Here is a 13,222-nt window from a genome sequence, read left to right as displayed (position 1 = left end):
AGCAAAAACAAATAAATGTGGTTGAAGTGCTTCATCTCACCTGACTGTATTTATAAAGTTTATGTCAGTTGAAGGCTTGTGACTCATGTTAATTGGAGGAAAAAAGTAGCTCTATGCCCAAAAATATCTGAATTTAATGTGTAAGTCCACTGATGGACATTGATAGCAGACAAAGTTTTTCATTATTTTCTGTATCTCATAAGTGAGAAAATCTTCTTTACATTCTTTAAAAATAGTCAAACCCAAGAAACTGTTTTACATAATTAAACCTGATTTACAAGCAATTGAAAGTAATTCTGTAGACAGAGAGAGGATGATGAGCATTGGGTTTGCAATCATTTCCTGTTTGGTTGAGAAGCTTTTCAGTATCTTCCTGTGAGGTGCTGTAATGATAACATCTGTACATCTGAACATCTAATAATAAAGAATACTTTGAGCATGTTTTGCTTGAACAAATAAGGGAATCTTAGTGAATTATGCATACATGAATTAATGATTCTAACCTGCAAAATGAATTCACCTCAAGATTGAAAACATTGCTATATTTTTGTTTGCAACATTAGTTTGCAGTAAGGCTGTTTACTATGATTTTCCGGTTAAGGAGAGGAGCTGCTCTTTACTTAAACCCACCAACCCAACACTGCATAAATGCTCACAGCACACTCACCACATTTGTTCACCAGTCTTTAGCCAATAGCCTTCAAAGACTACAGAACATTTCACTTTGACTCAGAAACGGAAAATATGTCACAGTGCATGAAGAACCTCTTCATTTTCATTATGGTTACTCTGCTCTCAGTGTATAAAACAGGAAGTAAATGATTTGCATTTATACTTAGAGTTTTAATTTCTTACCAATAGTGGACCTCACTGACTTTTACTGTATCAACAAAAACACTAAGACATTTGCCAAAATATATTATTTTGTCTTCTTCTGAAGAATGAACGTTAGAGATGTTTACTGTAAAAAGTTTTCACCAGATTCAACTTAAAAAACAAGTTTTTTAAGTAAAATCAGCTTAAAACTACAAGTCATTTTAACTTTTTACAATCAAAATTAGTTGATTTTAATAAAATTATTTGAGTTTAAATAACTTAAGTTGTTTTAACTTAACATTTTAAGGCAGCTGCTAACCTTATGTTTTTAAGTTGAAACAGGTGAAAACTTTTTATAGTGTAAATATGACAGAATGTTTATTTTAGGGTGAACTATTCCTTTAAGAGAATGAAAACATTACTTTTACGTTATGTGACTGCATTTCCCTCATCTCACACTTACAAACCACATCCTGTGAAACTCTTGTCAGGCTTTCCGCAACATTTTGTATTTTCATTGATTACATGAAATTAAGGAATGAATGGTAATATTAAATTATAATTATATTTAATATTAAATTTTATTTTAAATGATTTCGGACACTTGTTGGCCTTTTCAGAAGAAAATCTAAGCCTGAGGTTGATCCATGCTACAACTGATGAGTTTGGTGTAAAGAGCTCTTGAGAGCTTTTATTGGGGAAAAGTACAACAACCAGCTTAGTTAGTTCTTAATATGATTTTTATTTTACTCTTGGCAGGATTCAATGAATTCTTCTCTTGAAATCTTCAAACTCAAAACAAACCTATCCTGCTGTGTTGTGGAATAATAAAAAAAAACATTGCCCCCTGGTGTCTGTTTTATTGTTTTGTCTAAATGGTTTCATGAAGAACCTTTAACATGTGAAGAACCTTTCTGTTTCACAAAAGGTTCTTTGTGGTGAAAGAAGGTTCTTCAGATTATAAAAAGGTAAGAAATAGATCTTTCTTTAAAGAACCTTTGACCGAATGGTTCTTTGTGGAACCAATAATGGTTCATCTATAGCATCGCTTTTAAAAAACCTTTTAAAGCACCTTTGTTTTTAAGAGTGTACTGAACTCCTCTAGATCTGATGTCATAAACAATCAAGATGACCAATCCGATTACAGCTTCTTCAGTGGACAAAGTCTGAGGGAAAAAACTGAATCTTTTAGTGTGCACTGCAGATTAATAATATGCAGCTACTTCCCAAAATCTACATTGATAAATGAAAAGTAAACTGGTTTTAGTGGTCTTTGTTCAAGTTCAATGTCTGATCTAAGTTCAATATATTATTTGTTTTCCTCTCAGTGCATTTCTTAAACATATTGAACGAACAATTCATTCATCACAATATCATTCTGTATTGCTCTTCATCAGAAAACTCTCAATTCCAGGTATTTCTGAGTCTAACCGGCTTTCAGAAGGTTAATTTGTGGTTGTAAGAATAAACCGCACATTTCACACTTTCATGAACATGAACACACACAAACACACGTCGTCTAACATTATATGCATTACCTGAAGATCCTCACAGCAGATTAAACTACCACATTTAGCCCCGGTTTCACAGACAAGGCTTAGACTAAGCCAGGATTAGGCCATAGTTCAATTAGGACATTTCAGTAATTTTTATAAACATGCTTAGAAAAAAAACATTACTGGTGCGCATCTTAAGACAAAACAAAAACACTGATATATTTTAAGATCAGCCAGTGCAAGTTTATTAGGTGAAACAGCTCAGACTTACATTTTAGTCTAGGACTAGGCTTAAGTCTTGTCTGTGAAACCGGGGGTTACTGACCTTAATAACAGAAGATCTGACTCCAAAACATCAGAATGTGCTGGTTCACACTTGCAATATGATGACAAATTTATTTCAAGTGAATTATTTAAAACAGATTAATACTGAATGAACTTTAAATAAACATCATAAAACATCCATAAGAGAAATCAATGTTTATTAATTTTCATTTTAAACACTCTTGTGCATCTATGATGCTGTTTTAGTACAAATTCATGTTTTAGTACGTAGTAAGTGGGCAGATTTATCTACAATCAACATGCCGAACACATTTATGCCTTTATTAATATCAAATAAACAAAAATAATTATTAATATAACTGCAAGTAGCGATTGCGGGGCCAAGCCCCTTAAGGGCTGTAGCGCAGTGCAAAGGAGGAAGAAATTGAATGCACATGAAAAACAGCCAGTTCAGAAGGATTGATCAGATTCAACAGGCTCCAGAAGAGAATGGAGTGAGAATGAGCTCACAAAAGCATGAATTAGCATTATAGACAGATTAGCATGCTAAGCTAACTTAATACTAAAGTAGTTTATGGTTAACCTGATAACTGAAGAGCCACATTAGAACAAATGGCAACTGGTTAGCATGCTAACCAATTAGCATGATCACTAGGTGGCTCTGGGACATGCTGTCGATGATCCCTACCAATGTTTGTGTAGATATGTCAAAAAGTTCAAAATATATTGCAAACTGTCGCATTTCAAAATGGTGGACATATGTTTCAGCCAATCCTGCCAAGATTGATATCCTCATCATGAACCAAGGAATTCACAGACACCAAGAACATAATTTTCTGACAAACAGTTTGAAAGTTATAAGCAAAAATGTACATTTTTAGTATCTCACGACCCATAGGTGGCACTGTTCCCAACTTTGGCATGGACCCTCAGAGGATGGTTTTGATGAAGAGTACCAAGTTTCATTTCAATTGATCAAAGTTTGGCCAAGATATAGCCTCTGAACCAATTTTGGGTCAACCTTGTTTACTTTGAACAAAGATGAAAAAAAAAAAGAAAGTGTTCAGTCATTTCTGTGCAGCTCAGTCCAAAGATCATCTGAGCCAATTTTGGGAATTGGATACATTTTCAAGGAGGAGTAGCAAAAAACAGAATACTGTACTTTTCAAAATGGCCACTGATTGTGATCAGCAGTAAAAGAGGAATCAGGTGTACTAAGTTTCTTTTTTCTAGAATTAGGGGTTCAGGAGTTTGTTAACTAGTGGTGGCGCCATAGAGATGGCACCAGAGACCCCAAAGTTGGTCAGATCACTATTCATGGCCATCACTACAAGTGTGCCAAATTTCACCAATTTCCTATGTTCCCTTCATAGGGCTGCCATAGACTCCCATTGGACGAAAATAATAAGAAAACATACAGATACAATACAGCCCCCTAATTGTTATTATATAGTATAATATTATTTTTATTTCTATTAGACTTTAAACTTGTTAAATTGCATGATTAGCATTCTTTGACTCTTTTGGTTAGTTATTAATACATTTGATCAAAGAAAATGAGTATGTGAATGATGAATGATTTACAATACTTCATGTTGCAGTTCAGTTGAGTTTTATCTTTGAAAGCAGACAAACATGAAGAATCATCATGACTGTGAAATGAAATCAGTCATATTTAACATAAATCAGTCCTGATGAGTTGTGGTGTATTATGGGGTGATGATCAGTGATCTGTCAGATCTGCAGACGGTAGATGATCTTTGTGTATCCTGACAGGCTTTTCTCATCTAAAAACACAAACACATGCAGATGTTGAGTATATTTAACATCAGCTGCTGATTCTGCTACATTGATATTTTAGATTATAATAAACAGTTTTCATATTACAACTATAATAAATCGAATTTTTGTGTTTAAAATCATGTTTGTCATGTCAGTTGTTGTAATACCCTCTGATTTTTTTGCAGCAACAGTAAAACACATGCAGAAATGAGCAGCAGCAGCAGCAGCACACACATTCTTGAAAGTGGAATTAAATATAAATCCTGGAATTTTCCTGTAACAGAGAAAAGGTTCTATGAAACTTCATCCAGATGATGTGTACTGCACAATTAGAACGCTAATATGTTTTTCTGCATTGATGCAGCAGCTCGTTATGTAAAAAATGGTAAAAAAAAAAATTTTAAACTGTCAATAAACCAATTCCTGACACTATCACCATTCAACAGTTTGCATACAGCACAATAAAAGTAAAAGATCTACTGAGTTTTCTCACCATAGACAGCAATACTGAAGCTCTTGTGTTCGGCATCTTCATTGATCCTCTGTACTTTATAAAGTCCAGAGTGTGATTTGTTGATGTTTGTGATGGTCAGAGATCCTGTCTGCTTATTTATCTGTAGTCTGTCTCGGAATCTCTCATTCTCACCACTATCATAAACATAGCTGATCCATTTATAGATTTCAGCTATACGAGTCTCTGAATTGTGAAGTCTGAATGTCCACAGTATGTGATCATCTCTCTGCATTTCAGTAACATCAGTGTTTAGAGAGACAGAATCTCCCTCCATCACTGATATCTCTGTTTCAGCTGTGTACACATCAAACCCACCTGGAAAAAAAGTCAACGACAAATAATAGATTATCATTTCAGATTTGTTGTTGTTTATAGATAAAATGACATAATTTTTTAGTGTCTATACATTACTGACATTAACACTAGCGGTGTACTGAAATCACTTAAGTTGTTAACTGCTTTCCCAAATTATAAATGAATTCAAAATGGGCTTGCATTTCATTTTGGTTGATGTAGTAAGTTTATTAGTCCAGTTTTCATATACACATGTTGGTTTATCAGGTACATCAATTTAGTTGAAATTAAATAAAAATCAACTTACATTTTGTGACAAACACACACAGACAGACAAATGCAACGTTTGATATCATATTCCTCCAAATGTGTCTGAAAATGTCAAACTCCTGAAGTGAGAACGTCAGAAATTCAAGAAATAATCCAACTGTGAATTGCTTTCTCAAACTGCCAAGCTAAAATGTTATTGAATCTTGAACATGTAAAGTATGTACAAAAACAACAGATGACAAAGATTGAGCCCAGACACCACAAAGCCACACTGACCTAAATAACGAGCAAAAAGGCAAACTTTATTGAAACGCTCATCCTGAGCTGCTACTGTGCCATAGTGCACGAAGAGAAACGCAGTTTCCTTTGAAAGTGAGATATAATGGTACTTTTCTGACTTTTGATTTCAGAGGTTTCTTTTTTCATAAAATAGTATGTACTTTAATATAAAGCTTTGCACATGAGCTTTTTTTTTTCAATTGGTATTTGAGTTTATCTACAGCTCTCACCCATCTCACAAATATAGTATCATAATCCATACAGATAGAACAATTTAGAATAAGACTTTATTTATTTCCCATCAAATACATAAACCATCTGTGCATATAAAAATGTACAAAATAAAAAGACCTTATGTAAATATCATCAGAACCTAATCATTTACTGTGAAAAAGTTCTTGAATTGATTATCCTGTTCTTCCCTTTCTGTCTCTGTGTCTGTCTCAGTCTGCTCATCTGAGTCTCCTCCAATTTCTTCCTCTTCTTCAACATCTTCTTGTATGTTACATTCTAATTTATCCTCATCTCTCTCCTCATCTGACAGCTCTAAGTCAGAGTCTCCCTCAACTATCTTATAAAAATCCTCTCTGCTTCAGTTCTGCCTCCTACAACATGCAGTCATTAATTACATTAAGATGGTCCTGATGTCCACTATACAGTAGTTGACATTTAAAAAAGGATGATATTTTGAAACATAAACAATTTAACAGCTTTGAAAGCTAAATGTATTGTTACTGACACTTTAATAAACAAATATATATGTGATAATAATAGTAAAAAACATGTAAAAAAGCAAAATTTTACATATCTCTCTCCTTCCCATAAAATGTGCTCATTTGTATGCCGGCCATTTTGGATTCAGTGTAAGAAGTGGTTCCTAGCATGCCAGCCAATCAAATGACATATCACTAGAAAGCCCAGGATGTCCTCTGCACAGTACAACAGGACTTGACACAGTAGCTCAAAAAATTCAAAGAAAATTCATGAAAACACAAGGTCCACTACAGAGGACACAAGTCAATGGGCGGGGTCTCAGGAGGTTAACCCTTTAGAACGTACGATCACACCGGTGTGATTTGTCTTGGCTGGTCCCTGGAGCGTACGATCACACCGGTGTGATTCGAACGTTCGCCGCATCACGTGATCAGCTGCTGAATTCAAATCTGTTTTGGCGCTTTTGCTGGCTCTGAGCCAGATCGGACGCGCTGAGTGCTTGTCATATTATCACAACTATTAAGTGTTTTCAACCATATAATGCTTATTTTAGGTTTCAGATATTTAAATACACATAAGTACTAGCAAAACCATGCATTTATAGTTTGTAAAATACACACTGATGTCTATGGAAGCGGCAATAATGATCCTACAAATATATTCTGACAACATATTTTATTGATATCATATACAGATTATGTAGGTAACTCTAAAGTTCACTCTCCTCTTCTCCCAGCTCACCAGAGACTTACTTTAATGTCTTTCGGGAGGAGAGGATGCATTTGCGTGTTAAATCCCACAGCTCGGATTCAGCGCGAACAAACATGGCGGCGCCCATCACCCGGTATAGAATAACTAACACGGTCATAATAAAAGTGTTTGGACTTTTAAATAAATTTACTTGCACATATTTCGAAATCGGAATATCAGATATTTCATAATATAGCGAGCATGCTTGTAAATATTAATGATAAAAAAGGGAAAACGAAATAAAAGCGATCCATGTGTCTTACAGTGCTATTGTGGCTGCGGTGTGTCACATGACGGGTCGCCATGGAAACAGTAATGCCAACATTCTAAAATAACGGTCGCCTAAAAAAAACTCACTCTTTGGGGTTAGATAGAATATTTTAAACTCGCGTGTGAAAAGGTTAAAGACACAATGAACAGCAGCGCAGTTTGCTAAAGCAGCTTCCTCTGCGGGCAATGGCATCCTATCATACGCATGCTGCTGGTGTGGATACAGTGAGTTTTGACCGCAAGAGATGAGGTAATTCGATGTCGTTTGATTGTTTACAGCACTCCCATTTTCCTTTTTTATAATAAAAGTGGCATTTTGCTTGTCAGAAATACATGCTTGGTTTTAATGTTCCTTTAATTGGGGTAGAATTAAATGAATGGCAAAGCTCAGCATTTTGTTCACGTCCCCTTCCATCACCTCAGGTACCCCTAGGGGTACGCGTACCCCAGTTTGAGAACCACTGATCTAAAAGATACCCTAGCAGAACATTTAATTTGTCTTATAGGAAAGTATTTATCATTAGAGAGATCAGACGCACTGATGCTGGACATCGAGAGAGAGACTGATGCTGAGATCAGATGCACTGATGTTGGACAATAAACTGTTTCCTTTGTACCAGGAGAGAGTCACATTACTCACATTCACCACTGAACACAGTAATGAGCAATTCTGACTTAATGATCTTTCTACTAGAGTATTTTGAGGAGAGTCAATAATGACAGGAACAGCTGAGAAGCACTAAAGAAAAATAAGCATTAACTGTGGAACAATCAGTTACCGAAAAGGATGTAAAAGATCCTCATTCATCATAGATCACATAGATCAATAAATGACAATCCACATCCAGATGGTTCAGATTTACAATTGTTTTAAAATAAAGTGTCTTTTAATATGATTTTTTAGAGGCAGGCACACTGCTGACTACTCTGTGTGTGTTCATGGTGTGTGTGTGTGTGTGTGTGTGTGTGTGTGTGTGTGTGTGTGTGTGTGTGTGTGTGTGTGTGTGTGTGTGTGTGTGTGTGTGTGTGTGTGTGCACGCACTTGGAGGAGTTAAAATACAGAGCACAAATTCATGGGCTACGCCACTCACATTCACTTTCACTTTTTGGTTCACTCACCATAGAAAGCAATACTGAAACTCTTGTGTTTGACATCATCTCTATGTATTTCAGAAACATCAGTGAGAGAATTTCCCTCCATCACTGATATCATCTTGGTTCATTCATTTGTATAAACATTAAACACACCTGAGAATCAACAACAACAAAGTCATAGATTATCATATTAGATATCTTTCAGAGATGTATTTGAAAACAAAACTGTTTTAAAATTGTATAATGTTTGTACAAACAATAATAATAATTATAATAAATTGATAATTAAATAGTCACTACTGGAATAAATACTAGTCTCTGAAAAATAAGTACTAATATCTTATGAATAAGTACTAGTAAAAAAAAAACTTTTTTTAAATAACCTAAATAATAAACACTATTACCTAAGAAATAAGCTCCTAAAGAATAAGCACTAGTATGTAATGAATAAGTAGCCTACTAGTAGTTAATGGAAAATATACTAGAATCTAAAAAAATGAGTACTAGTAATATTAAACTAGATACTAGTGTGGTTTATAGATTAAATGTTAAGTGGGTCTTTCCCACTCTTAATAACAATATGGTCATTTACAGTCAGTTAATAAGCAGTGTTGAGCTGGATGTGTTAGCAGTGGGTGGGTGGGTTGGTTGCTGAGTGTTGTGGACATGGATTGACTGCAGTAAGACGTGCTTGACTGCAGGCCAATATGCATAATCATTGATCACACGTGACTTACAGTAAGTGTCCCTTCTTCCTTGAAAACCAGGGGATTTCTAGATGCAGTTTATAAAAGCAGCTAAGACTCCATCACACACAGACTTCATCCCCATGAATGAAGAAGCATACCTTTAACAAGAAAGAAACTGCAAGATAAAGCCTACATCACTTTCAGGTATGTTTGCAAAAGGTTATAATGCAATTGTCTAATGCAACTGTCAAGTCATTTCGTCATATTACATCTGTATGTTTGGGGTTATTTGTGCTATTTACTTTTGTTTATTATATGTAACATTTTTCTAGTAGTTTTAAGGCTTATTTTTTATGGAATGCTCATGAATAATGGAAAATTTGATTTTGATTATGACTTTAATATTGATTTATTGCTTAATAATTTTTTAATCTATTGTGTATTTAGTATTTAAGTATTGTGAAGTAAAGTAAATGTGAATGATAATTTAATATTGATATGATGTGAAAACAAAATAAATATTTTTCTCTTTCCTTATCTTTCAAACTGGTAGTGTTATGGATTTGCAGGAGACTGCTCTATGGAGAGTTCTTCAACTTCTAAATAAGGGAATTGTCTCTATCTGTAACGCCTGCAAGTTTCTCTTGGATGCACAAGTTGGTCAAACAACTAGCATGGGCTCCACTATTAAACAAACGAGGAACCATATTGAGAATGCTGAGCAGTACCTGAAAAACTCAATGACAGAGATTGAAAAAAGACGTAAATATTTAGAAGAATACATGAAGCAACTTACTAAAGAAAAAGAAAATGCTGAACAGCAGAACAAAGAAAAATGCAATGCCACAGATAAATCTGAAGAAATACAAAGACAGAGAGCTAGACATAACAGAGGTACAGGTGTAACAATTGGAGGGGCTGTACTGGCTGCAATACCAATTGTAGGATGGATTCCTGGTGAGAAATCCTCTCTGATCCACTACTACTTTTTATCATAATCGTAACAAGTACAACTAACTAATATTTGTGGCTGATATGATTTCTTGCTTTCCACTAGGTATAGTAATGATGGCTGTGGGAACCAGCGAAATTGTTAAGGCTTCAAATGCAATAAGGGATGCTGAAAATGCGAGAGAGAGGGAGATCGAAGAGTTAAAGCAGAATTTACATTTCACAGCTGATATTCAGGAAATGGTTAGGAGGGCTGTGAACCTTCTGACCATTCTTAGTGGAAGAGTCACTGTAATGGAGAGACAAACTCAGCGCTTCATCCTCTGGGAACCTGTGATAAAAGCCATGGAAGATGTGATGAAGGCAGCAGAAAATGTTGCAGAGAATCGTCTCATCTACAGTCAGACTGTATCGGATCTCATAAATACTTTGAGGGAGAATATTGGTGAAATACTGGCTTTATTGAAGTAACCCAATAATTCTGAATATGACCGCTATCACTGATTATCATCTAAGTAATGCCTAGAAACCACATTACATGTGCAAGAGGGGCGAGAAACAAATAATGACAATGAGACATTAAAATTACAAAACTTTAGATATTTTATATAAAAGCATGACTTTACAACAAACAACCCCAAAAGTGTTGTAGTTAATCAACTGTGCATGCCAATTCTTACATATATTAAAATGTTAGAAGTAATCAGAATAATTGACAAATGATGATTATGATTTGTGCATTTAGACAAGTTGGATTTCTCCACAAGACTCTCGCTCGGATGCGAGTATCGTTCCTTCCACTAAACAGTGGTTTTGTGTAAGCTATCGTATACTGTGCTTTGAATTAGAAACTGATGGTCCTTTCAGATGGTCAGCTCAGCCTCACCACCCTTTTCCTGTACTTTTCTAGCCATCCTCCTACTCTTCCCATGTAACATGTATGAGTGATTGTATGTTTGTTTGTTTAGATTAGTTATGTGTTAGTCATTAGTTAATAAAACTCTTGTGCACAAATTACACGAGTCTCTAATTCTGCCTTGCAAATTAATGTCCCTTTATGATTTCCGATCAAGCTACATGCTCTAATGCATTAATACTGTAAGAATGTTATTTTTCTGTGGCCAAGAAAATATCATTAATTAGAGTTTATATGAAATTACCCTGAATGTTCGCTAGACAAACAGATTAGGCGATGACGATTTAATCCTGCTACAGTTACTACTGGTGGCTAATATAAATAATTGTCATTAATCAAAATTAATTGTAACTACTTATATACATTTCCCTTTTGAGCCAAATTCGCTACAGCTAAAATGTTTCCTAGGCTTCGCTGGGTCTTATCGTCAAAGGTTACTCTAAAACAGCCAAGCCATAAAATTGCCTAACTGCAGGGTATAGTTCTCCAAGAAAAAAGGGGAAGATCTATAAAAGAGAGAAACCAAACACTCCTGCCAATCCCAATGTTCCCCTTGGTGAAGAGTGGACAGTTGAGTTTGAAAGTGCATTCAGAACTTTGATAGACAAACTGACTTCTGCACCAATCCTTGCCTTCGCAAACCCGCAACTTCCCTATGTCTTGCATACGGACGCCTGTAGAGAGGGGTTGGGCACAGCTCTCTATCAGGAGCAGGAGGGCAAGCTTCGTGTGACTCTCCAAAAGTGAAAGGAATTACCCTACCCATAAATTAGAATATCTAGCTTTGAAATGGGCTGTCTGTGAGAAATTCAGTGATTATCTCTATGGCACTCAATTTACAGTACTCACCAACAATAATCCTCTGACATATGTGCTAACCACAGCGGAACTTGATGCCGTGGGACACTGCTGGCTTGCACAGTTATCCACATACAGATTCAATATAAAGTATAGAGCTGGATCTGCAAATAAGGATGCTGACAGATTGTCTAGGAGACCACAGAGTCTGCCAGAGGAAGATGATGCATTCCTTGAAGAGAAGAGGGCTATTATAGACTTAAAACGGTGGCTATGTAAGGAAACAGAGGTTTTCTCCACCGAAACACTCTCTGCACTGTCTGACCGCCATTCAGTTGTGTTGTCAAGCGAAGTTTCCAATGCACCAGAGGTTGTTCTTGCAGAGTCCTTGGCTTTAAATGCTTCATCTGTCTCTAAGAGTTTTGCCTGTCCAGGTTACGAGACCATCCCTGGAATGACCCGTGATGACTGGTACGGAGCTCAGAGATTCATCTTTAAAAATAATAATTTCTTTTGTGGAACTAGATCAGAAACCTAACTTCCGACAGACCAAGCTCGAATCCCTTGAAGTCAAGTTGCTCCTGAGAGAGTGGAACAGGCTTGAACTACGAGATGGAGTGTTATACCAGAAGTGGACTACTCATAGGGCTGTGATTCATCAGATAGTTCTGCCTCAACAGTGCAGGGAAAGAGCCCTGAAGGGTGTTCATGATGAGGTAGGCCACCTAGGCTACGAGCGTGCCCTTGACCTAGCTCGTGCTAGATTCTTTTGGCCGAAGATGGCAAGGGATATTGAGGACAGATGTCATACCTGTGAGAGATGTTTTAGGAGGAAAGTAAACCCTCAAAAAGCAGCACCTATGGAATCCATACAGACCACATTTCCACTTAGTGTGTACGGATTATTTGTCTCTTGAGCCTGACAACCATGACATTGGGAATATATTAGTCATTACCAACCACTTTACTAAACTTGCTGTGGTGCTACCAACGAAAGACCAGAAAGCTAAAACCATCACAAAAGCATTCAGGGAAAATTTCATTGTTCATTATGGTCTCCCGGGTCGCTTTCTCAGTGATCAAGGAAGGGATTTTGAATCCCACACCATTCACGAGTTATGTGCTTTCATCGGAGCTGATAAAGTCAAGTAGGGCTCGCTGCAGCCTGCGGTGGACATCCAACCCCGCCCACATCCACGGGTGATGTCAGAAGTCACACCCATCCCCGATACACCCCCGCCCACGTCCGAGCGTGACGTCGAAAGCCACGCCCACTGAAAAATACGTGATTCCCCAATCCCTT

At 36.3% G+C, this 13,222-nt stretch overlaps 1 protein-coding gene and 1 pseudogene across 1 annotated transcript in view; both read left to right on the top strand.

Annotated features, from left to right (window-relative positions):
• Positions 1 to 13,222, top strand: part of LOC141338024 (SLAM family member 6-like) — a 384,898-nt gene that overhangs the window by 182,739 nt on the left and 188,937 nt on the right. The gene's annotated exons all lie outside the window — the stretch shown is intronic.
• Positions 9,812 to 11,126, top strand: LOC141338880 (uncharacterized; annotated as a pseudogene).

This window comes from Garra rufa, chromosome 7, assembly GCF_049309525.1.
Source record: "Garra rufa chromosome 7, GarRuf1.0, whole genome shotgun sequence".
Lineage (NCBI taxonomy): Eukaryota > Metazoa > Chordata > Actinopteri > Cypriniformes > Cyprinidae > Garra > Garra rufa.
Note: the sequence above shows the minus strand (reverse complement) of the source record. Positions and strands in the feature narration are given on the sequence as shown.